This window comes from Jaculus jaculus, chromosome 7 (assembly GCF_020740685.1).
Source record: "Jaculus jaculus isolate mJacJac1 chromosome 7, mJacJac1.mat.Y.cur, whole genome shotgun sequence".
Taxonomy (NCBI): Eukaryota; Metazoa; Chordata; class Mammalia; order Rodentia; family Dipodidae; genus Jaculus; species Jaculus jaculus.
The window spans coordinates 50,631,278-50,658,380 of record NC_059108.1 but is presented as its reverse complement, the minus strand read 5'-3'; the positions used below and the strand labels follow the sequence as shown (position 1 = coordinate 50,658,380).

Sequence of the window (27,103 nt, the reverse complement as noted above, 5' to 3'; positions counted from 1 at the left end):
AATATTTTATTTTATTTTATTAGTTATGTATATAGTGTGTATACAGCCATGATGGTACCATCATTAGCCTTCCCCTGTCAGCCCCCCTGCAGATTGTGGGTGTTGCATTGTGGGGGTGGCTATCAGTTATGGGAGAGAGGCAATGTCTCTGTGCATAATGATCCAACTTATGGCTCTAACAATCTTTCTGTTCCCTCTTCTGCAAATTTCCCTGAGCAATGTTGGGTTAATTTTAGGTCTATTTCAGTGACAGGAGGTCTTGGAAGTCTCTAGTGTCTATGGATATCTGATTTGGTAGGAGTTGAGTGTTCTCTGTGTCTGTCTCCTTCACTCTTGTGCTGGTACCAGGTTCACTGAGAGAGCAGCTCTTACTCATTACCCCTCTAAATCTATGGCTTCAGCTGGTGCCCTGGTGGGGTGCAATAGGCTGATTCTCTCTTCAGGTTCTGCGTCCATCTGAAAAAGAGAAGCACATTCTCCAATGGAGAGTGGGGTCAGTGCAAGATACATTGATAACCATTATTATTTTAGAGAGAATTTAATAGGTGTATTGTAGCCCACTGGCAGCTTGGTATTAGAGAGCGGGCTCATTTTTGGATATGGCTCTGACTTGTTTACCCTTTGCAGGCATGGGTTTCACTGAGCAAATCCCTTAGCCAAATCAAGAGCAGTTAGTAACCCACCATGGCTGAGTGCCACTATTGTACCTGTGTGAGCATCATGTCAGGTTGATTGCTGTTGAATAGCTTAGAACACGAGTTGCTTAGACAAATGTTAGTCATTTTCCTCCAGTCTCTCATGTAACACCATCTGGCACTAGAAAAGCTAACTGTCTAAGGATCAACTCTCTTCCAGTTTCCAGCCAGTCACTCCATGTTCCATCCCAAGAGCATATGGTGTCTTTAGCAGTAGGGTCTTACCATTAACCTTTGGTGAGTCATCAAATACTCTGACAGAAACTATCTACTTTCGGGGAACCTTCTAGGTCTCTCTGATCAACAGCTTATTGTGGCTGTTACACACATGCTGGTACTAAGAGCTACAGGTCAGTGCCTAGGGAGAAGGAAAATAATATAGGTAACATAAGAGAGAGAAAGAATCATGACAACATTGAAGATAGTTTTTAATGATACCCTCTCCAAGCCCCTGTGAATCAGGTATTTTCTTAGAGCACCTGATGAAGGTTCGAATTTTTAGTATGTCTTTCAGGATGTAGGATTTTACGGTACCATTTCCTTTTGGGTCCAGATTTTTGGCCCTCCCCACCCTCCCCTTCTGCCCCACCCTCTTTATTTTTAAGTCCTCATGATGTTTATAGGAATGTCAGCATCACGGGCACATTCAGGCTAGATGAGTGAGACCATGCAATGATTATCTTTCTGTGATTGGGTGAGTTTGCTGAGAATGATCTGTTCCAAGTTTAACCATTTTTCTTCACATTTCACTATGTCATTTTTCCTTACGGCTGTGTAGAATTCCATCATGTAGATATACCACATCTTAGTTATCCATTTATCTAATAATGGACATCTGGGTTGATTCCAGCTTTTAGCTATTATGATTTGAGCAGCTATAAACATGGTTGAGCAAACCTCTCTGAACTGAGGTTTAGAGCTTTTAGGGTAAATGCCCAGTAAGGGAATAACTGAGTTTGTTGGTTACTCTATAGTCAACCTTTTTAGGAGTCTCAGTATTGTTTTCCATAGTGGTTGTACCATTGCACATTCCCACCAACCATGAGTGAGGGCTCCTATCTCTCCACAACCTTGCCAGCATTTGTTTTCATTAGATTTTTTAATATTTGCTATCCTTACTGGGGTAAGATGGAATCTTATAGTTGTTTTAATTTGCATTTCCCTGGTGATTAGGGATATTGAACATTATCAAGTATATTTTTGCCCTCTGTATTTCTTCCCCTTAGAACTCCCTATGTAGTTGTCTACCCCATTTGTTAGTGGATTGTTTGACTTTTTATTGTTTAGGTTTTTGAGTTCTTTGAGGATGCCAAAAATTAGGCCTCCATCCAATCTGTATACTGAACAGATTTTTCTCCCATTCTGTGGGAAATCTATTGGCTCTGCTTATTGTTTGTGAAAAAGCTTCTCAGCTTCATGAGATTCCAATGGTTAAGTGATTGTTTAATTTCCTTATCTATTGGTGTTTTGTTCAGGAAGTCTTTTCCCACTCCTGTATCTTGAAAGTTCCTCCTATTTTTTCTTTCAGTAGTAGCAGAGTTTCCAGCCTTATATTATATTGAGACCTCTGATACATTTGGACTTGATTTTTGTGAATGGTGAAATGTGTGGGTTGTTTCATTGTTCTGCATATAGTTAACCAGTTTGTCCAGCACCATTTGTTGAAGATGGTGTCTTTCTACCAGTCTACATTATTAGGGCCTTTGTCAAATATGAAGTAGCTATAGTTACTTGACCCAAAGTCCAGGCCCTCAATTCTGTTTCTTTGGTGTATTCCTGTTTTTATGCCAGTTCCATGTTGTTTTTATTAGTACGGCTTTGTAGTATAGCTTTAGATCAAGTATGGTGATGCCTCCAGAGGCATTTCTTTTGCTGAGGATATGCTTGGATATCTGAGGCCTTCTGCCATTCCATGGGAGTTTTGAGATCACTTTTTCTATCTCTGTGAAGAAAGATGTTGGGATTTTTATTAGTATTACATTAAATCTATATATTGCTTTTGGCAAGATTGCCATTTTCACAATGTTATTTTGCCTATCCAGGAGCATGGGAGGGCTTCCATTTTCTCAAGTCCTCCTCAATTTCTTTCTTGAGTATTTTTATGTTTTCATTGTAAAGGTCTTTCGGCCTCCTTGGTTAGTGTTATTCTGAGGTATTTTATTACTTTTTGATGCTATTGAAAATGGGACAATGTCACTTATTTCTTTCTCTGTATCTTTATCTTTTGCAAAGAGAAAGGCTACTGATTTTTGTGCTTTGATTTTATATCCTGGTACTTTGCTAAAGGAGCTAATCACTGTTAAAAGTTTTGAGATGGGGCTGGAGAGATGGCTTAGCGGTTAAGCGCTTGCCTGTGAAGCCTAAGGACCCCGGTTCGAGGCTCGGTTCCCCAGGTCCCACGTTAGCCAGATGCACAAGGGGGCGCACGCGTCTGGAGTTCGTTTGCAGAGGCTGGAAGCCCTGGCGCGCCCATTCTCTCTCTCTCCCTCTACCTGTCTTTCTCTCTGTGTCTGTCTCTCTCAAATAAATAAATTAAAAAAATTAAAAAAAAAAGGTGTGTGCCATCACGCCTGCTAAAAAAAAAAAAAAAAAGTTTTGAGATGGAGGTTTGAGGGTCACTTACGTATAGAATCATGTCATCTGCAAATAGGGCTAACTTAACTTCTTCCTTTCCAATTTGAATTCATTTTCTTTCTTTGTCTTGTCTTATTGCTTGAGCTAGTACTTCCAGTACTATGTTGAAGAACAGAGGTGAGAGTGGATACCCCTGTGTGGTTCCTGATCTCAATGGGAATTCCTTCACTTTCTTCCCATTAAGTATTATTTGGGCTTTAGGAACTTTATATATAGCCTTTATTATGTTGTGATATAGACCACCCATGCCTATTCTCTCCAAAGTATTGATCATGAAGTGATGTTGTATTTTGTCAAAGTCCTTTTTTATATCTATTGAGATTATCATGTGATTTTTGTGTTTAAGCTTATTTATGTGGTATATTGACAGATTTCCATATGTTGAAGCATCCCTGAGTTCCTGGGATGAAACCTACTTGATCCAGGTGGATAATACTTTTGATGTGCTGTTGGATTTGGTTTGCGAAGATTTTCTTCAGGATCTTTACATCTAAGTTCATCAGGGAAACAGGCCTGTAGTTTTCTTTTCTTGGGGCATCGCTGCCTGGTTCTGGTATTAAGGTGATACTAGCTTAATAGAAAGAGTTGTATGGCACAATTTGAGAAAACTTGGTTTTAGTTCTTCCATGAAGTTTTTACATAATTCAGGTGAGAAGCCATCTGGTCCTGGACTATTCTCTTTAGGGAATTTTTATTACCCTTTCAATCTCAGTGGTTGTGATGGGTTTGTTTAGGAAATAGGAGATTAATCTGCTCTGAGTTTTGCTTTGGTAGGTGGTATGTGTCCAGGAATTCATCCATTTTATCCATACTACCCAATTTTTGTGGAGCAGAGGTTTTTGAAGTTAAGTCCTGATGGTTCTCCCAATTTCACTTATGTCTGTTGTGATCTCTACTTTTCATTTCTAATTTATTAATTTGAAGTGACTCTTTTTTTTCACCTGATCAAATTGACCAGGGGTTTATCAATCTTATTTCTTTTTTCAAAGAACCAGTTCTTTGCTTCATCAATTTTCTTGTTTTCTTAGTTTCCAATTCATTAATTTCTGCTCTGATCTTAATTATTTCTTTCCATCTGGAGCTTTTTCAGTTGGATACTTCTTGTTTTCCCAATGCCTGAGGTGGATGGTTAGGTAATTGATTTGGGAATCTGTCTTTGTTATGAAGGCATTTAGCACAATGAAATTTCCCCTGAGGACTGCCTTCATTGTGTCCTATAATATTTGGTATGACATGTTCTCATCGTCATTCATTTCTAGAATTGTGCAATTTCATTTTTTACTTCATCTACTAACCACTTATTGTTTAAAAGTGTGTTGTTCAGTTTCCAGGGGTTGGTTGGGTTCCTGGCACTCCTTTTGTTGTTAATTTCTAACAATACAGCACTGTGATATCAAGCAGGAAATTATGTCAATCCTCCTAAATATATGGAGTCAGGCTTTATGACCCAATGGTCTGTTTTAGAGAAGGTTCCATGGGTTGCTGAGAAGAATGTGTAATCTGTGGATTTTGGGTAGAATGTTGTATAGTTGTCCATTAGGTCTAATTTATCTATGGTATTGTTGAGCTCTCTTACTTTCTTGTTAATTTTCTATTTGGATAACCTATTTATTGCTGATAGTGTAGTATTGAAATCCCCAACAATGATGCTGTTGGTGGTTATTTGTTTTGTTGTCAAGTAGGTTTGGCTTTATGAATTGTGGTGCACCTGTGTTTGGTGCATAAAGATTAATGATTATGATATCTTCTTGTTGGATTATTCCTTTGATAAGTAAGTAGTGGCCTTCTTTATCTTTTTTGATTACTTTTGGTTTGAAGTCTATTTTATCTGATAGAAGTATAGCTACACCTGCTTGCTTCTTACTTTCTTTTGCTTGGAATATCGTTTTCCACCCTTTCACCCTGAGTAGGTGTTTGTCTTTACTAGTGAGGTGTGTTTTTTTTGCACACAGCAGATTGAAGGGTCTTAATTATCTGATCCACGCTGTTAGCTTGGTTTGATTTAATAGCTGCCATATTGTGGTGATTTGTATGGTTTGGTGTTTTCCTGGACTTTGTAGGTTTTATGTGGAGGTTGGTTCTTATGATCTGCTTCTCATGGGCACTTGAGGTTGGCTATTTGATTCTTCTCTGTGGAGCATTCCCTGAAGCACTCTCTGTAATTTTGGCTTTGTGTTCATCTAGTTGTAAAGTTGAGTTTTATCCTGGGAAGTTTTTCTTTCACCATTTATTATGAGGTATACTTTTGCTTTGTAGTTTCAGCTGGAAGCCAGAGGTTCTTAGTCTTTGTAGTGTTCCATTCCAGGTCTTTCTGGCTTTTAGGATTTCCATTGAGAAGTCTGAAGTAATTCTGCTGGGTTTTCCTTTAGATGTAACATGTTGTCTCTCTAGCTGCTTTAGGACTTTCTCTTTGTGACCCATGTTTAATGAGTCTTAATGATAGTATGTCTTGGAAAATTTCTGTTTTGGTCCAGTCTGTTTGGAGTTCTGTTAGCTTCTTGTAACATGATGGAACTTTCTTTTTGAGAGTGAGAAAGTTTTCTTTAATAATTTTGTTGAATAAGTTCTCCATGCATTTGGTCTGTATTTCTTCCCCTTCTGGTATTCCCATGATGTTGGGACACTTAAGGGTATCATCCCACAGTTCCCTCATGTTCTGTTCACAGAAATTTTTGAACCAGTTTAGACTTTTTGACTCACAAAGAGTTTCTTCTATTTTGTCTTCCTGTTCTGAGTTTCTGTCCTCCACACAGCTGACTCTACTCTTGAGAGCTTCTATAGTTTTGGGCTTCTTCAATTTGGCTTGTATTTTCTACTGCTTTCCAATCCTCTGTTGTGCTCCTTTTCATATTATTTTCTGATTTTCTTAATGTTGCTTGGAGTTCATCCTTGAATTTTTTTTAATGTCTTCATTGAGCTTAGCCAGCTGGTTATTGAGACCCTCTTTTCTTTTTCACTCTCCTTCTGTTTTAGGAATCCTTCCTGGTTCTTTTCTAGTAGGTCTAATTGAGTGAGCACACCATTCATACAATTATTGGTCCTTTGTTGAGTTTATACAAGTTCTGCTATTTGCTTCACCAGGATTGCATAGTTTTCTTCATTTTGGGGTTCTGATCCTATCGTCTCTTCTATATTTTGATTACAGAGATCCATTGTGCAACTGGGCAATCTGGTTGGATTTACTTGCATCTGATTTTTCATGCTATTCCTTTTTTGTATCGCTATTTTTCAGGAAGCCTACAGTGTGGGTCAGTAGCCTGCTTCCCAGGGGTGAGCGGGGGGGAAAGTAAGTGAGATGGAGATCACCCATGGAGTTCAGAAATGCTAGATCAGAGACACTAACCTGGATCCCTGTTTGGGGGTGGGAAGGGGCAGTGGCCAGTGGGATGGTGACCACGTGCGGGGCACAGAGGGGCTGGGCAGGAACAACAATTATGCACGGGGGTCAGCAAGGCTGGCTGGGGATGGCCATCATATGAGGGGTCCACAAGCTGGGCAAGAATGGTGATCTCACACAGGGGTCAGTAAGGCTGTGAGGGAACAGTGATCACATGCAGGTGTTAGCAAGGCTAGGCAAGAATGGTGATCATGCGTGGGGGTCAGCAAGGCTGGCCAGGAATGGCAATTGGGATGGCAACTGCACCCATGGAGCTCTGTCAGTGATGGGAAAGCCTAGGGTGGTGGACCTAGCTTGCTACCTTGGGTTTACTTGGCCTGCAGTTAGTACAGGAGGGACCTCCTACTGGGACTGTGGCTATGATGGATGCTTGAGGGGATTGGAGGACTGGTGGGCAACCCCAGTGCATAAGACTCAGCAGATTCCCTATTTTGCTCCTCCACACCCTCACACTGGAAGCCTACTAGAATCAGCAAACCCCTAAACAAAAAATACCCCTTCCCCCAAACCTTAAGGGTCTTGCCTTTTCTTCCCCATGAGGTGAGGTGAGGTTAGGCAGATGCCATCTTGACCAGAAGTCCTAAATTTATTTTAATTTGAGAGAGAGAAAGAGGCACAGAAAGAGAGACAGGGAGAGAGATAATTGACATGATAGTGACTTCAAGCACTGCAAATGAACTCAAGACGCATGGGCCACCTTGTGCATCTGGCTTATGTGGGTCCTAGGGAATTGAACTTAGGTCCTTTGGCTTCACAGGCAAATGCCTTAACTGCTAAGCCATCTCTCCGGCCCTTAAGTTTCTTTTTGTCAAGCATTTTGTTACACCAACCAGAACAATTAACTAATACACCTCTTATAGAAGTCACAAATTTTTAAAATATCCTAGATAAGGCTTCAGCAGCTATCAAATACAGCCACTCTTCTATCTTGAAACCAAAACAATCATTTTAAGTAGATATGGTATTTAAAAAACAAACAAACAAATAAAGCACAGCTTAATGCCAGAAGCCATACTATACTCAGCCTGATTACTTTGATATAAGGAAGACAGCAGTAATTTGACTTAAGTGCCATGATTAGAGTTGACATAAAGTATGACAGACCCTCCAACAAGACAAGTTGAGTCAACCCCCCCCCCCCAAAGCAACAAGAGAAGTCAAGGAGCAAAGGCTCAGGGAGGGCTGAGTATGGTTACTACACTGGAGGACAATGTCCATGAGCAGTGTCAGAGGGAGCCCAGGGAGCATGGAGACACTGGATGCTTCTATTCCATCTAGGTGTGAGGTACTAGTAACAGAGGAAAGACACAACATCTTGGGATGTTCTCTGTGCAGCATCAGCAGGAACATCAGTGCACCCACCCTGTGTGGTCACGTGCTTCAATACAGTTGTTCCTTTTCAGAAGCAGTAGCTTGATATAGCCAGCCAGCATATCTCCCACATTCATAAGGAAAACTGTGTCAGTAAAGAAGTCTCAGGAAGAAGCATTAAACCCTTCAATGTTGTTGATCGCTGCATCTCAGAGGGTCATGGGAGTGTATTTCAATGGGCCTCCTCTTGTAAGACAATCAATAAAACCTTGAACAACTGTGCTCCATCTGGATGTTCCAAATTCGTTTAAGGCGTACCCAGAAGAAACACTGCACATGAGAAACAGCTGTGTTTCCCCCAACAGTCACAACAGACTACTTCTAAGACAAGCAGGATATCTAAAGCTACTTTCAGTACTCCCTCAGGAGCTACTGCTCTTAAAATAAAATGGAGTCATTTTGGCATGATGAAAGCTCAATTGATAGGCACAAATTTTGCTCCTTCTAAGAAAATATGGTTGAGTCTAAAACAGCAGCATTGATGAAGGACAGAGCACTGGACCTGGAAGACAACAAAGCTAATTCTGAATTTTCTAGTTCCAGATTCATTGCAGTCCACAACATAATGTTTTACACAAAGCCATATAACTACCTCTCAAAATCTGGTTAAAAGGCTGAAATACATATCTTAATTTTTTTATTTTATTAAATAAAAAATTATCTCCCATGATACTGCTATAAATTACCACCAAAAACCACCCCTCAATAACATTACTATCCTTTTTGGTGTACTTGTGTTTATCCATGTTAATGTGTGTACACATGGAAGCAGAGCATAAGCTTGGCTATCCATTAGCAGACTTACTTGACTCCACTGAGACATATTGGTTGCTCTTTAAATTTACTAACCAACCATGCATATACATCAAGTATCTTCTCTTGAATAGAGAGCACTTGCTGTTAACTAGCTATGGTTCTCTGAGTGTGTGTGTGTGTGTGTGTGTGTGTGTGTGTGTGTGTTCAGTTCAGAGGAAATGGTTGAGAACTTCTTTTCAGTGATATCAGCATGCAGAGTGGGAAAGCATTGCATCAAGCAAGGTGCTGCAAAGCTACACAAGCACCTCATAGTTGTGTCTAGTTTCTAAGACAACTTAGAACTACAATGTTCATTTCTGTTTCTCCTTGTGCTCTTCCGACCTGTTTCACGTGGACACATCTTTCTGTTAAATGGAGCCATGCTGAAATCATGAACTGATGACCAGATGACTACTTAGCATGCCGAAGAAAATAACCTAACTTTTTATGCATACAAAGCTAAGCTTTCCTGAGGTCCTACTGGTATAATGAAAAATCCATATTGTGTTAATGGTGGACAAAACAAAAACAAAAACACACAACTTCTGTTCCTAGGATCATTGACTGAAACCACAGTGACATGAGAAACAAGTGAATCTGCTAGAATTGTAGTGGGGTATAGTCACCACACCTGTCAACAATGAGATTTATCTGCATCATAAAATGCAATAGCATTTAACAACACTGTTCCTCCTCCTGCAGCAAAAATGTAATTTAAGTGTAACCAGGCACAAGGAATGAACCACAGAGAACCATCAACATTATCTGCAGACATGAAACATCCTTCTCAGAGACAGAGAAAAACTTGTTAGACCAAAACCACACTACTCCCCAACAAAAGACAGATTTTCAAAATGTAGCTTTTTATAAGTGAATGTTAAAGATGCACAGGCTAATGTGCCTCTTGGGAAAATAAAAGCCATCTTTAAAAAATTTCTTATTTCTTTGTTATTTCTGAGTGATTTATTCATTTTACTTGAGAAAGTTTTTTTATTTATTTTTTCATGAGAGAGTGAGTGTGGGCACACCAGAGCTGCTTGCTACAGCAAATAAACTCAAGATGAATGTGTCATTTTGTGTGTCTGGCTTTACATGGCTACTGGAGAATTGAACATAGCCAGTAAGTAAGTGCCTCTTCCCTACCCCCCCATCTTTAATATGCCTATCTATATTAAATAAAAAAGATTCTGCAAATCTGTTCAAAATCCAACTCATAAAGAATGGAAAAAGAAACAGCATTGCACACATTAGCTCATTCTGAAATAATTTATGTTCCGAAGATTTACTAGAGTAAATTATCAATTTTTTAAATGTCCACTTACAACATTTTTTTTTCAAGGCAGGGTTTCACTCTAGCTCAACTTGACCTGGATCTTACTCTATAGCCCCAGGCTGGCCTCAAACTCAAAGCAATATTCCTACTTCTGTATTTCAAGTGCTGGGATTAAAGGCGTGTACCATCATACTCAGCTCATTTACAACTTTTTCTATTTTAATTAATTAATTATTTATTTATTTTGGTTTTTTGAGGTAGGGGTAGGGTCTTGTTCTAGCTCAGGCTGACCTGGAATTCACTATGTCAGTGTCAGGCTGGCTTCAAACTCACAGTTGACCTTTTACCTCGACCTCCCGAGTGTTTGGATTAAAGGTGTGCACCACCATGCTTGGCTGAATTATAAATTTTAAAAATAAGTTTCTGTAATACATTACCATCATAGTTATACACCATTAAGTAGCCCTGAATTAGGCAACTCCAGGGCTTTATTAACTTTCCAAAGATTTTGATAACTGATACTTTTCTTACATATGATGCCTCCATATCTGATGCAGAACATTGGTCAACAAAGCATGAAGCCATTACATATACTTAAATAAAGTTCATATGCTGCCACCTGGTGGGTCCGCATGAAGCATTTCTTTTTCTTTTTAATTTTTTTTCTAACAAAGCAACTACCCCTTAGAAAATAGATGGTTACTTAAGGCTAATTTTCTCTTTAGCATCCATCATATCCTAGTCAGCTAGTCTTCAAACCTACTTTCCCACTCCATTTCTGGACATCCCTAGATCCTCTAAATGCCATTCTTTCCCCTGGCTTCAGGCTTTTCAGGGGTAAGTCTGTCCTCTATTTGATTTCCCAGGTTTCCCCTGTTGTCCATATTAGCTTAAGGTCACTTCTACTTTGCTAACATTTCTAGGTACTTGTTTGCCAGTTAGAAACATCTAAAAATAATTTTTAACAAAGTCTAAATTTAGTGTTAACCTGGCATTATTCTTAAGCACCTGATGTGACATTCCTAAGTTCCTGGTGCCCTTTAGATGAGGCCTCCCAACAGTCCTGTAAAATAACCTCTTTCCTCATTTGATCCTCACTTTACAGCTAAGAAAACAAGCTTACAGCTTCTTGAGGAAATCTGACTCAAGAAACCACCTTGAAAACTTGTATCTGTTCAAGAATCATAATTTACAACGAGAAACCATCTTACCCAGAGTTAGGATGGCTACAACAGTAATAAGCTATTTGTGGTGGCACATACCTCTAGTCCCAGCACTTAGGAGGCTAAAGGAGGGTTGCCACAATTTCAAGACTGGCCTGGTTTACATACTGAGTCCCAGGCCAAACTGGGTTACAGAGTAAAACCGTTTCACACAAAAATTAATAATTATAATATAATAAACAAATGTTTGTCAAGATGTGGGGGGGGAGAAGTTTTACATACTATTAACAGGAATGTAAACTAATATGGCCATTACATAAAATTCCTCAAAAAACTAAAATAGAACTAGCACATGCCCCAGCAACCCCACCCCTTGTTATATATGTGGAGAATATGAAAATGTACCTATATGAATGTAATACTAAAAGTAGTTAAGACAGGAAATCAGTCTAGGTACTCATCAACAGATGAATAAAAATTTAGCATTAGGACTAGGGAAGAAGCTCAGTAGATAAAGTGCTTGCTGTGCAAAAACGCTGGAAATCAGAGCTCATACCCTCAATGTCAAAACAGCACTCAAAAGTGGAGACAGATGATAAATGGGGCAAACTACTTAGTTAAAAAAGCCAAATTGGTGCGTTCTGGGTATAGTGATAGACTTTCTCAATACGTAACATGTATACACAGGTTCACACATATGCACACATACGACATACATGCAAAAAATACAGTACATATACACCAGAGTATTATTCAATCATAAAGAAGAATGAAATCTTATTTGCAGGAAAAAGGATGGAACTGGAACACATCATTTTAAATAAGATAATCCAGAAAGAGACAAGGGTATATACACTTCCCCTCATAATGTGCAGTATTCAATGACTTTGGTATGATAAAGTGAAAATACCACTGTAAATTATAATTACTGTGTATTCTGCATATGAATTTGATAGTACTAAAACTCAATGTAATTACCAAAGAAAAAGTAGGATTTCTTACTTATGTAAGGCAGGTCTATCCTATAGTGCTTCCACAGCCTGAGCTAATACTGGAGACACATCACATGATTCTTGTGTCAATGTTCTGCATTCACCTGAAATACAGTCAGCATTAACATATCAGTTCAATAAACATTACTTCTTTATTATGTCCATTGTATGTCAGAAGTCTAAATTGTACAGCTAATGTCCTACTGATGGAACATGCTTAGAAAAACAGAGAATAAGCCAAGCCAACCCAATATAGACTGTCAACCAAAATGAAAAACTCAATTTTAGTTATAAATGATTACATATGCAGTTAGGTACACTGCAAATCTGTATGTTATTATTACAAAAACAAAACAAAACAAAAATTGACAATTCAGAGTATTCTTACCTACTACCCTATGGTTCTTACAAACTGTCCACTACATTTTCCATAATGTTCCCTGAGCCTTGCAGGGAGTGAAATGGGGGCATAGGAAAGAAGACAAAAGAGTAAAACCTTTGGGGCTGGAGAGATGGCTTAGTTAAGGCTCTTGCTTGCAAAACCTAAGAACTCCTGTTCCAATTGTCCAGATCCCACCTATAGACAGAACAGTAACACAAGCGTGCAATGACACCCATGGCCACAAGGTGGGGGGCATACATTCACAGTGGCTAAGAGGCCTTGGCGTGCCCATTCATTCTCTCTCTTTCTCTCTCTGCCTCTTTCTTTCTCCCTCTCTGTGTCTCTCTCAAAAAATAACAAGTATAACTTTTTAAAAAGTAAAGTTAAATTTAAAAAAGTAAAATCTCTTCAACCATGAGAAAATATGTAACAAATATAGGTCAAATAAAAGTTTTATACTTGATGTTGTCTAAGAAGACTCATGAGGTCCCCAAAACAATGTAGCCCATTGCCAGAACACTTGATTACCTGCCAGAGCTAAAAAGTAAGACCCTATTGCTAAAGGAGACCACAGGCAGTGGTCACAGGAAATTGAAATACCATGCTGGAACTGAAAGGAAACTAGCTCCCTCTGGCCAGCCATCATAGGGCTGGAAAGCCCTACAGGAGCTGTTGGAAGAAAACTGGTAACCAACAGCATTAGTATGTAGGAGACCCTGAAGACTATGAAATCAACCAGCAGGAGACAAGAAGTACACACTTGTGTAATAGTGGCACCCAGCCTCTGCGGGTAATCAACTGTTCTCTGATTGGACATGAGGCCCTCTCAGTGGGAGGGAACTCATATCTAGTACTGGAAACCAAGTCATATCCCCATAGTCAGGAAACTCAGACTTCAGAGAGAAGCCCCCATTTTTCTCTGGAGAAGAGTAGGCTCTCACAACAAATCTCTCTAAAATGACTTTGCACACCCCCTTTAAACCAAGCTGCTCTCACTCCTGGTTGAAGAATATGCTTTATTTTACAGACAGCAGAGAAAATGGAGCAGAGCCAAGACCCATCGATAAGACAAGATGATAACTGACAGTCCACCATGAGACTTGCCATCTATTTCACATCTGCCAGTACACAACACAGCTTGTAGAGGTAATGGTGACATTAATACTGCTCTTACTGCTAATCTGACAACCAGCTTGAGGGTGAAGGTGGCAGACACAGTGAGCAATAAAAACCCATCAAAGCAGAAATCCAGAGACTATAAAGAACTCAACATGAAATCAGACTGCCAACAGGCAGACTGTGGCTCAGAGAACATTGTGGAAGAGGAGCTAGAAAGACTCTAAGAGCCACAGAGTCACTAGGTATACCCTAAGGCATGGTCCCCTCCCCCATTAACCCATAGGGACTGACTGTGGCTTTTATGACCCCGCCATGAATACCATAACACCACTGAGAAGGGCCACAAGGAAACGGGATTTAAAATAAATAAATAAATAAATAATTTGCCAGATATGGTGGTGCACACCTTTAACCCCAGCACTAGGGCTGGAGAGATGACTTAGCAGTTAAGGCGCTTGTCTGCAAAGCCAAAGGACCTAAGTTCAACTCCCCAGGACCCATGTAAGCCAGATGCACAAGGGGGCACATGCATCCAGAGTTCATTTGCAGTGGCTGGGTGCCCTGGTGTGCCCATTCTCTCTCTATCTCTACCTGCCTATTTCTGTATCTCTGTTTCTCAAATAAATAAAAATAAAAATATATTTAAAAAAATTTAACTCCAGCACTTGGGAGGCAGAGGTAGGAGGATTGCCATGAGTTAGAGGCCACCCTGAGACTACAAAATGATTGCCAGGTCAGCCTGAGCTAGAGTGAGACCCTCAAAAAAGCAATAATAATAATAATAATAATAGTAATAAATAAATAATTTTTTAAGTTTTATGCTCAAATACTAATATTCATGAAACTATATAAAATGGTAAACATTGCTTACTCTGAGCCTATCAGTCAGTAGTCTTTCATAGGCTGTTTCTTGAAGCAAGGCCATTTCTTCCATAATTTCCAAACTAAAAAAATATATATATATATTAATTACAATTTAAACTTGTAAAATCCACTCTCCCTAGAGAAGCTATTGACAAGTGATGGTTACTGGAGGAGGGAGCGTCATCTTATTCATTGTGTAAACACTGGTAAGGTGCTCATATTCCAATAAATATATTCTAACCCATGCTCATGCAAGCAACTCTAATTTAACTCAGTAGGTCACAAAAGAAAAGAAAGAAAGAGATAAAGGAAAAATAGCATGAAAGTAGGAAGAGGATTAGTTGAAAAGAAGGAATTTAGTGACACTGACAGTGGCCTAAGAGAGGGTAATAATCAAAATATGATCAAAACATAAATGCATGAAATTGGCAAAAAGAAAAAACTTTTAATCAGCAGCTATATCTAAGCACTCAATTATTTCCATTTAGTTACAATGTGACCTGGCTAAACCATATTAATTCAATATAATATTATGAAGTGAATTTTCAATAATCATTTACAATTAAATAAATATCATTTTTTAATTTCATTACATAACACTGGTTCTTTTAGTTTAAACATGTGAGGGTATATAACTTCCCCTGTTACCAAAAACAAATAAAAAATAAATTACTATTTCACAAAATGTCTTTCAAAGCATACAAAAGTAAGTAGCAATGCAATTCATGTAATGAACACTTACCCTGCTGTTTGTTGCTCGGTATGCAAGAGAATTTTGAAATCATTATGAATCTCTTACTCTTCCTAATGCCTTGAAAAAAAATCCTTCAAAATTAAGCATATGAGTTTAAGACAACCATGCTTTCAAGTAAAACCACTTTTCTCTAAATCAAAGATCACTGCAAAAGGAAAACAAAATCTTCTTATTCAAATCAAATCATATTTCACTATCTTACCTGTCTTCACATTTTTATACCAGGTGTTTATTTCTTCTTATTTTGATTCCTATGGTTATTCAACACCTACTGTGTGCCAAACAGTGTGCTTAGTTGCAAAAATTTATAAACAAACAGTCCACAAGAAGCATAATCCAGGGAGAGAAATGCAAACACAAAGGTCGCCACACAAGCAAGACCAAAGTGATGACTGCAGACATCACAGCACTGTGCACACAGAGGCGCTGTGTTTTCTGCTACGCTTCATGGATGCCCTCAGCCAAGAAGAGAAGTACAAAGTGCATAGAAAAGATGCTCAGTAAATACACATGTGCTAACTGATGCTAAAATGATGAGTGATTTTGTTCCTTTGAAAAAATGTATGGGGCTTCACTTTCCACTATGTCACATAGTAAACCACTAAGAGACACTCAGACAAATCTCACCCCTATCTTGCCCTTTGACCTCAGACAAGAGGATAAAGTTCATGGCTCTTTCCAATAAGGAGACTGAAAGATGCCTTTCTAAACAAATCATATGTCTTCAAGTAAAACAAACTAACTTAAAAAATAAAATCTATCATTTTTGTGTTCAATAATTCTATCAGTTTGCAAAGAAAAACAAATTAGATGAAAATGTAAGCCTAATTCAGTAAAGACAAAATGTTATCAAAAAAAAAAAAAAAAAACACAAAGCAATCAGTAAGCCAGTCGTGGTGGTGCACGCCTTTAATCCCAGCACTCGGGAGGCAGAGGTGGGAGGATCGCCAACAGTTTGAGGCCACCCTGAGACTACATAGTGAATTCCAGGTCAGCCTGAGCCAGAATGAAACCCTACCTTGAAAAACCAAAATAAATAAATAAATAAATATATTTGTCAATGTACTACCACTGTAATTAAAGAAAATATATTACTATACTGTAATATAACAAAAAAGATGAGAAAAGGGCTGGAGTGATCACCTAGTGGTTAAGGTAGTTGCCTCTGAACCCTGAGGACCCAGGTTCGATTCCTCAGTATCCACGTAAGCCATGTCCACAAGGTGGCACATGTGTCTGGAATTCATTTGCAATGGCTAGAGGATCTGGTGTGCCTATTCTCTCTCTCTATCTGTTTCCCCCCTCCGATAAATATATTAATTTAATTTAAAAGAGGTTAAAAAGATGAAACTGTGTATACCTTTCTATGTTGGGAAAGGGAACAGAGAATCTAAGAGGCTAAATCCTCCTATTTTGTGACAAGCAACTGCCATATATGTGTGTGTGTGTGTGTGTGTGTGTGTGTGTGTGTATGTATGCATGTATGTATGTATGTATGTATGTATGTGTGTGTATATATATATTATACATATATTATATATATAATATATTATATAATTATATATTATATACATTATATCATATATTATATATATTATATATAATTATATATATTATATATATTGTATAATATATATATTATATATATATATATTTCCCATATTTCCCACAGACCATCAGAGCACATTCTTTGAAATTACAAACCCTGAATCTACACTCTAGAATTTACAAAGCAGCAGCTAGCAGGTGAAATGGGCTGACAGAGGGTTAACAAGTGGGGAGGACAAGAAGTAATGCAGGATTTCTTCATAAACCGTGTTGTATTATACCTTAAAAATATGTAGGACTTTGAACAAACACAAATTTAAAAGTAAAGGGCCAGCGGGATGGCTTAGTAGTTAAGGCACTTGCCGGCAAAGGCAAAGGTACCAGGTTTGATTCCCCAGGACCCATGTAAAGCCAGATGTACAAGGTAGCATATATGTCTGGAGTTCGTTTGTAGTGGATGGAGGACATGGTGCACCCATTCTCTCAGTCTTTCCCTTTCAAATAAATTAACATTTTTTAATTAAAAAACTACTTATGTAAGTAGTAAGTAGTAAAATATGTGTCTTTACTTCTAAATTTAGAAATATTTTCACATCAAACTTTTGTCCTGATGGGAAAATAAAGCTTTTTAAAAAGTTTTTTCTAGATGACTGCTTAGCATGGGATAAGTCATTTCTATCACCGTCCTGTCCCAAGGTCAAGGGAACACTGTAGAAGTGGGGGATTGAATATGAGCACTGCTTTCACTGTTAGCCAGAGAACTTTTTCTGAGGAAAAGATGGTAGACACTGAGGAGATACTCATCAAAACAGAAAACAAGAGTCTATCAACAGCTCAACCCTAAAGAAGATTTCTACCACACTCTCCAAGGCTCAGGAAACACTGCTCTTAGAGAGGCAGAAAGAATGAAAGAGCCATAGGGAGGGAAACGGACTGGTACATTCATGACTCCACAGTGATTACCAATACCCACGCAAGACCTAACTGGTGAGCTCGAGGCCAGTGAGACATCTTGTTTCCAAAAGAGGTGAATGGTGTACCTGAAGATGACACATGAGGTTGTCCCCTGGTCTCCACACACAATATGCACAAATGTGCACATGCACCCCCACACACATATGCACATGCACACCAAAAACACATGTGATAAATTAATTAGCTAATAATTAATTGGTATTTTCTATGTGTTTAGAATGAGCTCTGTTAGTACAGAGCTTGCTTCACATCCACACAGCCCTGAGTTTGATCCCAGCTTTGCATAAACTAGGAGTGGTGGTACATACTTGTAATACCAGCACATGAAAGGTAGAGGCAAGAGGATCAAAAATTCAAGGTCATGTTCAACTATGAAAGAATTCAAGACCATGATGGGGTACATGAGACTATGTCTCAAAAAAATACTTTTTCATAACATCTGTAATTAGTATACTTCAAGTGATTTTAATAGAAAGCAAGGGTACTTCAGTAATGGGACCTTCTCTTGTACCTTGTAGTAGCATCATTTCATCAGATGTCAGTTGGAACTTGGATAAAAAGGCATCTGCAACTTGTGCCCTCATCTCTAGTCTTTGGCTATAACAAAGAAACAAGAAATAGCAAATGTTATGCATTTGCATAACTATAAAGCCAACTATATCTCTGACATCATATTTTGTAAAAACAAAGGTAAGAAAGATTTTTACTGCTTTATCTGTCTCTACCTCAGATGTTAGATGCTCATCAGTAATGTACTCAATCAAGTCAGTACAAGCTCATGAAGCATGTCAAAGATAAACTCAGCTGACATTCTTCAACCCCAGACACTTGCACACAATAAAAGGAGTTGATCATTGTGCCATGGAGGGAAAAAAAAAAAAGTTCACAAATGACACCTGCATTACAAATTTGCAATCTCTTGCACAAGTACTTGAATAATTTATTATTTAACCAGGCTATTTTTCAGGATAAAAATATCCTTGATGTTAACCAGTTTCTTCTTAGTTACTAATACATCTAAAGTTGGTTATTTTCACATGAAGTATGTAGGAACCAAAACTGAGATCTGCTAGTTAGAAAGAGAAGTCAAGAACTCCTTTACTAATACTTTATAAGTCAATAAAGTTATTTAGTATTTCCTACCTTTTCTTCTTGATAATAAAAACAATACTATCTGACTATAATCTAAGTAGACTAGTTGGCAATTAGAACAAAGCACTCAGGCTAGAGTGCAATCTGTATGGAGGGACGTAAGGAACTGGAAAGGGTGGACAAATCTAGACATAAGTTACTTGTTGAACTACTTGAACAGAAGCTCAACAATGAATCAATTATTAGGCAAAAAAAATCAGTTTCTTTAGTTTCATTTTAACTAAAACTAGTGCTATTTATATTGATCATATCTCCTGATTGTTAAAACTGAATCCAAGTAATATAAATAATTGAATCTAAAAGTCAATCTAGGCTTTATGCCTATAAAACAGATACCCAAATATCTACAACAAAGGAAGTCCACAGTGCTACCAAAAAAGTGTTTAGCAATTTTTTAAATCAATGATAGAGTACATTCTAATGTGCTTTGAAAATCCCATTACTCTTTAGCCTTATCAGCAGCAATTTCAGGTAAACATTGACAGTTTCACAGTTACTGTTAGACAGTCAATGGTTTGATAGTTGTTTTATTCACAAAATATATCACCATTAAAAACATAATCCCATTGAATTTAAGGCCCATTACATAAGAGGGAATTCATGCCTGATCCTGAAAACCCAGTCAAAAGCCTATACCTGGAATAGTCACATGCCCTTGGGAGGAAACTACTGTCATTTGCCTAAATCGGGATGTCATGACTACCATATTCTCCTCTAAACATTCATGTTTATGTCCATCTACTAGTGCTGCTCTGATTTTTGATTTACTTTTCAGAAAGCAGTGACCACTGGAGAGATTCAAAACTAACCAAAGTGATAAGAAAAAGTGACAGTGGAGTGTACAGCACTGAGACATCTCTATCACACACTCTAAAGCTCAGGACTATTGAGGAAGAGATGGAAAGGGATGGGAATGCCTGTTTGATTATACATGGGATGGGAAGGAGTGCTTTGGAAGACTGCCTCCTCAAAGAGGCCAGTGTATAATAAACACATGGCAGCTGTCATTGCCTGCACAAGACCTATATAATACTCAAATATCAAAATGTCATCTTGATGATGGTGGAAGACAAATGAAATGACATCAAAATAGTAGGGGGACTAGATGGAAAAAAGAGGGGGTTCACTGGAGAAGGTGAGAGATGAGAAAAATAAAGGAGGGTGGTGGGAGGGGATTATGATCAGGGTACATTGTGCATATGTATGGAAGTTGTCAATAAATTTATTTTTTCAAAAAACATAGGATTTTCAGAAACTGGAATTCTTACACATTGCTGGAAGGTATGTAAAACTGTGAGCCTTCTTTGGAAAATAGGCTGGCAGTTGTTCAAATTCCAGGTTTACACCTGATAGATTGAACAATTCACTTGTCTGGACAAAACTTTGTATGTAAATATTTATAGCATCATCATTGATAACAGCCAAATAGCAAGAATAATTCAAACAACTATTACCAGGTGAACACATAAATAAAATATAGTATAGCTGTACAGAAAGAACTACTCTGCCATAAATAGAATCAAGTAACATCAGTGAGCCTTGAAGAGGTCTATGATAATGAAAGAAGCTAAACACCAGAGCCACAGGCTGAATGGTTCCAAGCACATATGAAAGGTCAAGAATAGGCAAATCACACAGGTAGAAAGCATGTAAACAGCTGGTGACTACTAGAGTGACTCCTAATGCCTATAGCTTCCAGAGTAATGAATTTACACAATTTACCCTTAATCAGAATTTTATTTTATCAGAAGGGATTAATCATAGTAAGAAGCAAGAGATGGGCTGGAAAGACTGCTCAGCAGTGAAATGTACTTCTTTGCAAAAGCATGTGGGCTTGATGGAGCTGAGACTACCCAAGTGCAAATGCCAGGTAAAACAGCTGGGCATGGCCCACACACACCTATAACTCCAGTCCCACAGGGAAGCAGAGACCGAGAATCAGGTTTGTAATCATTTAAATGAGTCTCCAGAATCAGTTAAAAGAAACTCTGACTCAAAACAAGATCAGGCAAAAAAGTGACGGAGCGGGACATCCAATGTCCCACTCTACCACAGGCAAGCCTCTATTCCAAAATGAAAACAGTTTCTCAAACCAACATTAACTTGCTCCCAAACAACTACTTTTAACTTTCCATTACAACTGGATAGAGCTTATGACCTGATGTCTTCCATGAGTTTTCAAAAACATTCTACATTACTTTCATTTTGTGTGTATAGTTTATGTGCAAATGTGCACATCCATGCACATATGTGCGCACTGCATGTCCTACTCAATCACTCCTCTGCCGTCTTTCTTTGAGACAGAATATCACCATCTGTTCAACAGATTGACAGGTGACCCCTAGCAATGTTCCTGTCTCTACTTTCTCAGCCCTCGGGTTACAAGTGTCTGCAGCCATGTCCAGCTTTTTACAGAGGGGCTGGCATTCCAACACAGGTCCTCATGATTGTGCATCAAGTGCTATATCCTCAGTGTATATTCTGTTCATTTGATTTAGCATTATCTACAAGTTTCTTTGCATTTAACTTCCAAATTAATAAGGAGGTGCAGTATGAAGAAAAACTTACCTTTCAGCTTGAAGCTTAGTTGTTTTTACTATTAAATCTTAAGTTTGTTCCTTTGCTGCCTGAAATTATAAATATATCTAACATAAGTACCTTCTATATTCATTATATTTCAGAAAATGAACCACTACTGAAGGCCAAGCAAGCAATAAAGAACTTTCTCCAGAATGCAGGCATTTTAAAATGTCCAAACAACTGAAATAGATGTTTCAAGGCCTGTGTACAACCTCTAATCAGAGACATTCCTCCTACACTGTAGGACAAGAAAGAAGAGCATATCTGTGTGCTGACTAGGAACTGGATAGCTCATGGTGCTCTTCAATAAAACAGAAGAGCAAGTTACCAAGGAGAACATGACTTCAATTATAGGCAGGCTGAGCTACATACCACAAGACCTCTATGTGGGGCTATAAATTGAGTCACTTAAATGCTAGAATGGAGCTCAACAAATTGGAAAGACAGTTTGAAAAAAAATTAAAAAGACACCTTGCTTGAGATTTAAAATACCTCCAATTTAAAAATAGCTATGATGAAAGCAATTAAAACATAATTAGGGTTGGGAATCAAAAAGTATATATGCAGAAAATGTGAATTGGCAACAGTAACTAGCAAAGGTAACAAGACTATGAGAATAGGGGTTGGGGAGACAATTTAGTGGTTAAAGGTGCTTTTGTGCAAAATTTCCTGACCTGGGCTCAATTACCCAACCACACCCACCTAGAGCCATACACAAAAGGTGGCCCATGTGTCTTCTGTTTGTCTGCAGCACCAAGAGAATCCAGTGTGCCTGTACATATGCATGCACACGCACACACATGTGCATAAATATAATTTACAAAAGGACATGATCATAAATTTCTGCTCTAGAATCTTTTTCCTTCTCTCCCTAATTCATAAATATGGAATTATTTTGAATAGGAATAATAATGCTAAGGATTTATCTTATGACCACAAAAATGATAACTACGTGAAATAACATAACACCTGTTAGAATTAGCCATCCCAAAACCATGCCCTTTGAAACATGTTGCATATGACACATATAATTTATGACAATTTTTACAAGAAAAAATTTACACAACGAAGTTCTAGCAAACCATTAAAAGTGATGAGTTATTAAGCCCTTACTTAAAGCAAAGCACCTAGAACACATTTACATAATTTGTATACTACTGTTAATATTACACAGCAATATTAATATTATATAATAAGCAAAATGTACCATAACAAATAGCACTTAATTTCCCCCTACAGTGAGTAAACTACATCTAAGTATGATGAACTGTTATTTATACAATGAAATAGTTGATACTGTTTGAAAATTACATACTTTAGGAAGTGATTATCCAAGGCAAGGTTATCCAATAAGGGAATATTTGTATTGGAAAACCATGCAGATAAATGTTGCTTTTTGTTAAGAAGTTGAAATTTCTACTTTTCTAGAACAAATGTTATTTTTTTTTAAATATCCATTCTTCACAGAGGTGACAGGCTCAGAAATCACACTGATTTAAATAAAAACCCAGATACAACAGGGCAATTTGTTTTTTACTGACCATGATTCAAAGGCAATATGTCAACTTAATTTGAAACACCACTTATCACAGCACCAGGCATATAGTGTCTAATAAATGCTAAATGAAAAGAACTTACATACCTCCTTCACTTCCTTGAAAATGCTTACAAATTCGTCAATGATAGATAAACTTCTGCATTCCATGTAAATTTATCTCCATGTAAATTTCTTCAAGCACCCAAACTATTTTCAACAAAAAAGGCTGAAATTGCCTTGAGAGCTTCAGACATCTCCTATACAATTGGCAACAGAAGAAAACTATTGGCACTGACTTTTAAATGGTTTCATAATCTCAAGCCAAAGTGCAATAAAATCATTTTCAAATAATTTATTTCTTAAAATGCATATTACTTTCAAATTACTGAACAGTAAGCTTACTTACAACACAGTAACACATTTATTTACATATAATGACATATGTACAAGGTTATCCACTACAGAACTATTCAGAATTGCAAAGACCAAAAATAACAAAATGCCATGTAAGAGGGATTGGCTAAGAAAAGTATGATGTATTAATTTTTATATGAGGAAATTCTTTAGCATTTACACAGTAAATAATTGTATATGTTCAAACTATCCCCAGAAGCATTTATGTACAAATAAGTACCACTGGTAGCCTCCAGGCTTCAAAATTAGTAACTGGAAGAAAAACAAGAGGAACTGGAGAAGAATCCTCTAACATGAAATAGGAACTGAGGCCTGGGGTAAGAGGGAGCCAAACATGGGGCAAAGCCTACAGACAGAGGACACAGCAAATGTGTAGGTCCTAGGGTAGCAGAAAAAACGCCTGTGTGACAGAAGCTATTACAGAGTTTAAGTTGTAGAGTAATATGCTTTGTATGTTTAAAAGTTCATTCCAACTCTGCAAAGAGAATAGGTGATATGGGGGGCATGAGCGGAAATAGGCATAAAAAATAAATAATAAACCTACCAAGACACATGACCATGTCATACACCAAGATGCTTGAAGTGCAGGTGAATAAAAAAAAAAATCTAAAAACTATTCTTCAAGGGAGAGACCAAGGACTTCTTAATGGATTGCATAGTATATTTATTAAAAATTTATTCATATGCTTCTTTATTCAGTGGGTAAATGGTGATGCTCTTCACTACTTGTAAGAACAGATCCAGCTAGGGAGGTAGTTGGGCATGGTGGCAGAGGCCTGCAAATTCAACACTCAGGAGGTGGAGGCAGGAAGATCAGCAATTCAGTAGTTCAGAGACAAATATGGTAGTGCAGCCTAATAGTCCAGGCACCTGGATTTAGAAGTTCAAGGACAGCTTTGGCTATATAGCAAGTAGAAAACCAGCACGGAACACATGAGACTCTCAAACAAACAATGATATCGTGCTGGAGAGAGAGAGAACTTAGCAGTTAAGGTGCCTACCTGTGAAGCATAAGAACTCAGGTTCAATTCCCCAGGCCACACATAAGGCAGATACACATGTGTCTGAAGTCTGGAATGGCTAGTAGCCCTAGGATGCCCATTTATTCTCTCTCTGAAATAAACAAATAAAACTTTTAAAAAACGATATAAAAATACTAATTATGATGATGATGAAAAATAAAACTTCTAATTGTTTTTCAGGTTGATTAGCAATCCATTTGGAAGGGCATAATACAGTTAACTGTCAACTTGAAGCTGTGAAGGGATGTCAGGAATGGGGTTGAAAATGAAAGTCATGGATTTTGCTATTTAAAGCCATCAAATGACAGTATCTTAGAGAGGGTAGAGGAGAGAACAAAGTCAAACCCAGAGCAACTGAAATTCCAGATACAAATTCTTACACCTGAATTCACTTAACACATGCCCACAGGCTTAACTTTCCAACCTCTGTGTTATGCTATTTAAAATGTTGGCTATCAGGCTGAAGAGATGGCTTAGTGGTTAAGGCGCTTGCCTGCGAAGCCTAAGGACCCATGTTTGACTCTCAGATTCCACCGTAACATGGGAGGGAGTGAAATTCTTCTTGACAGCTTGTTTCAGTTTTCTACACACGCACCCTCCCTTCAAAGCTGCGCCACGGTGGCTCGGCCAGGGCGCCTGGCGGCTCCTCACCCCGCCCCGGCCGGCTCAGACCGCCAGCATCTCGGCCCACGGAGGACTAGGCCCCGAAGCCCGATCCGCGGCGGCTCCCCCTGCTCCTCCGGGAGCAGCAGGGCCGCGGGCGTGGTTACCTTGTGGTATCCAGCCGTGTCTCCAGGACCTTCTGCAGCTTACGGGACAGCGGGTTGTTGGACTGCGGAGGCCCTGCCAGCCACAAGGCTCAGGCCTTTGACGGCTCCGGAGGCCGGTACCGCCGCCACCACCCGGCCGCCCTCAGCCTGCGCCGAGCGTCCCGCCCGACTGGCGGCGCTGTGGGATCAATCTGACTGCGCGTGCGCACGCCAGCTGCGATGCGCGCCGGCGACAAATGTCTCGACCCCTGTAGTTGAGCTCAGAAACGCGAAGCAGGAGAGGCGGACTTCGTGAAGAGAAGTTCACCCAAGCGTAGGAAGAGCGTTGTAGGATCAGATGGGACTCCAAGAACCCACCTCTTGGAAATTCTGAGCTAATTGCACATGTGAAAAATACACCTGCAATGAAACTTGATAGTCACCCAATTCCCTTTTCTGAATTCATCCTTCTGCAAAGCAATTTTTGAAGGAGACCATATACACATGGTGGCGCATGCATCTGGAGTCATTTGCAGTTGCTAGAGGCCCTGCCACACCCATTCTCTGTATCTCTCTCTCTTCCCCTCTTTCTCTCTAATAAATAAGTAAAATATTATTTTAAAAAAACAGTTCATCTGTACTTCCTTGTTTTTCCTGAGTCCTTCCTTTACATTAAATCAAGGAATTTCTGGCCTTTCAACTTCATTGTATCATAAGCCACCATGGAGTCTAGCCTTTAATCAATGAACTGGACAATTGAATCTCTTTCAGGTACACAGGCCAGCACATGGCTGTAGAAATGGAGATTTCTAGCAAGCATATCCACATCATAAAGTAAATCCAAACTAACTTACTTGCCCTCTACAGGTACATTCCTCCTCACATTATCTAGGCTGCTGTTGGGATTATGTAGTGAAGGCTGAGATCTGACTACTATAGGGCTGAAACTTATGGGGTGTGGGATGGGACAGGAGATGACTTGACTCCTTCACTTTATGACAGTGCCCTCAGGAGGGACGTCACGAGCCCTCTGGGCATGCTCACCAGGTACAGGAGGGTGTGCTGCTTGTACTGTGGAGGGAGCCTAAGCGGAGGACTGTGGGCTTAAATAGTATACAGTTAGGGGGCTCCAACTACTTCCCAGCCAATGACCACATCTCATTTAAGACACTTTCTATGGCTGTGAATTGATTGGCATTGAGTGATTCTTAGGAAAAATTCTATAAATATTCTGTCTTATAGCTATAAGGATATAAGTTTTTGGCATGGAGCATAACTAGTCATTTAATTTTAATTTATATACTTGCCCAATATTTATGAATTTAAGCTTATTGTTCTCAAAACTGTTAAATATTTGTTAGGTTATGAGTGTAAAATGTCCCCCACCAAGCTCATGCATTTGAACAATTGGGCACGAACTAATAGCGCTGGTTAGGGAAGTGGTGGAATCAGTGGACATGGGCCTGTGGATCCCTGGTTCCTCAGGGGGCCATTGTGCACCAGCTCCCTGAAGGCATCCAGGGAGCAATTGTGGAACAGGGTCTCGAGTGTCCATTAGTGCGGCGGGAAAAAAAATACACCCAGGGGGCAGCTTCAGAGAGCAACTTGTTGATTTGTCAGAGAAATGGGTTTATAAGTATTTGTGAAAGAGCAGGATGAGGTATGGGTCATAAGGGGATTGGTTAGT

General features: G+C 38.8%; 1 long non-coding RNA gene across 4 annotated transcripts in view; it reads right to left on the bottom strand.

Annotated features, from left to right (window-relative positions):
* Nucleotides 1–25,589, bottom strand: part of LOC123462266 — a 39,862-nt gene extending 14,273 nt beyond the window's left edge. Inside the window, exons 1-9 of one of the 4 annotated variants that reach the window (XR_006638181.1) lie at nucleotides 25,438–25,589; nucleotides 24,647–24,758; nucleotides 23,337–23,488; nucleotides 21,683–21,741; nucleotides 18,474–18,559; nucleotides 15,428–15,510; nucleotides 14,693–14,765; nucleotides 12,331–12,424; nucleotides 244–456 (exon numbers count right to left, since the gene is read on the bottom strand). This is a non-coding gene — a long non-coding RNA (uncharacterized LOC123462266). Of the gene's footprint in view, nucleotides 1–243; nucleotides 457–7,784; nucleotides 8,600–12,330; nucleotides 12,425–14,692; nucleotides 14,766–15,427; nucleotides 15,511–18,473; nucleotides 18,560–21,682; nucleotides 21,742–23,336; nucleotides 23,489–24,646; nucleotides 24,759–25,437 lie in introns of those variants that run through there. The other 3 variants (XR_006638180.1, XR_006638178.1, XR_006638179.1) reach the window with 3 other exon arrangements.
* Nucleotides 25,590–27,103: the final 1,514 nt, after the last annotated feature.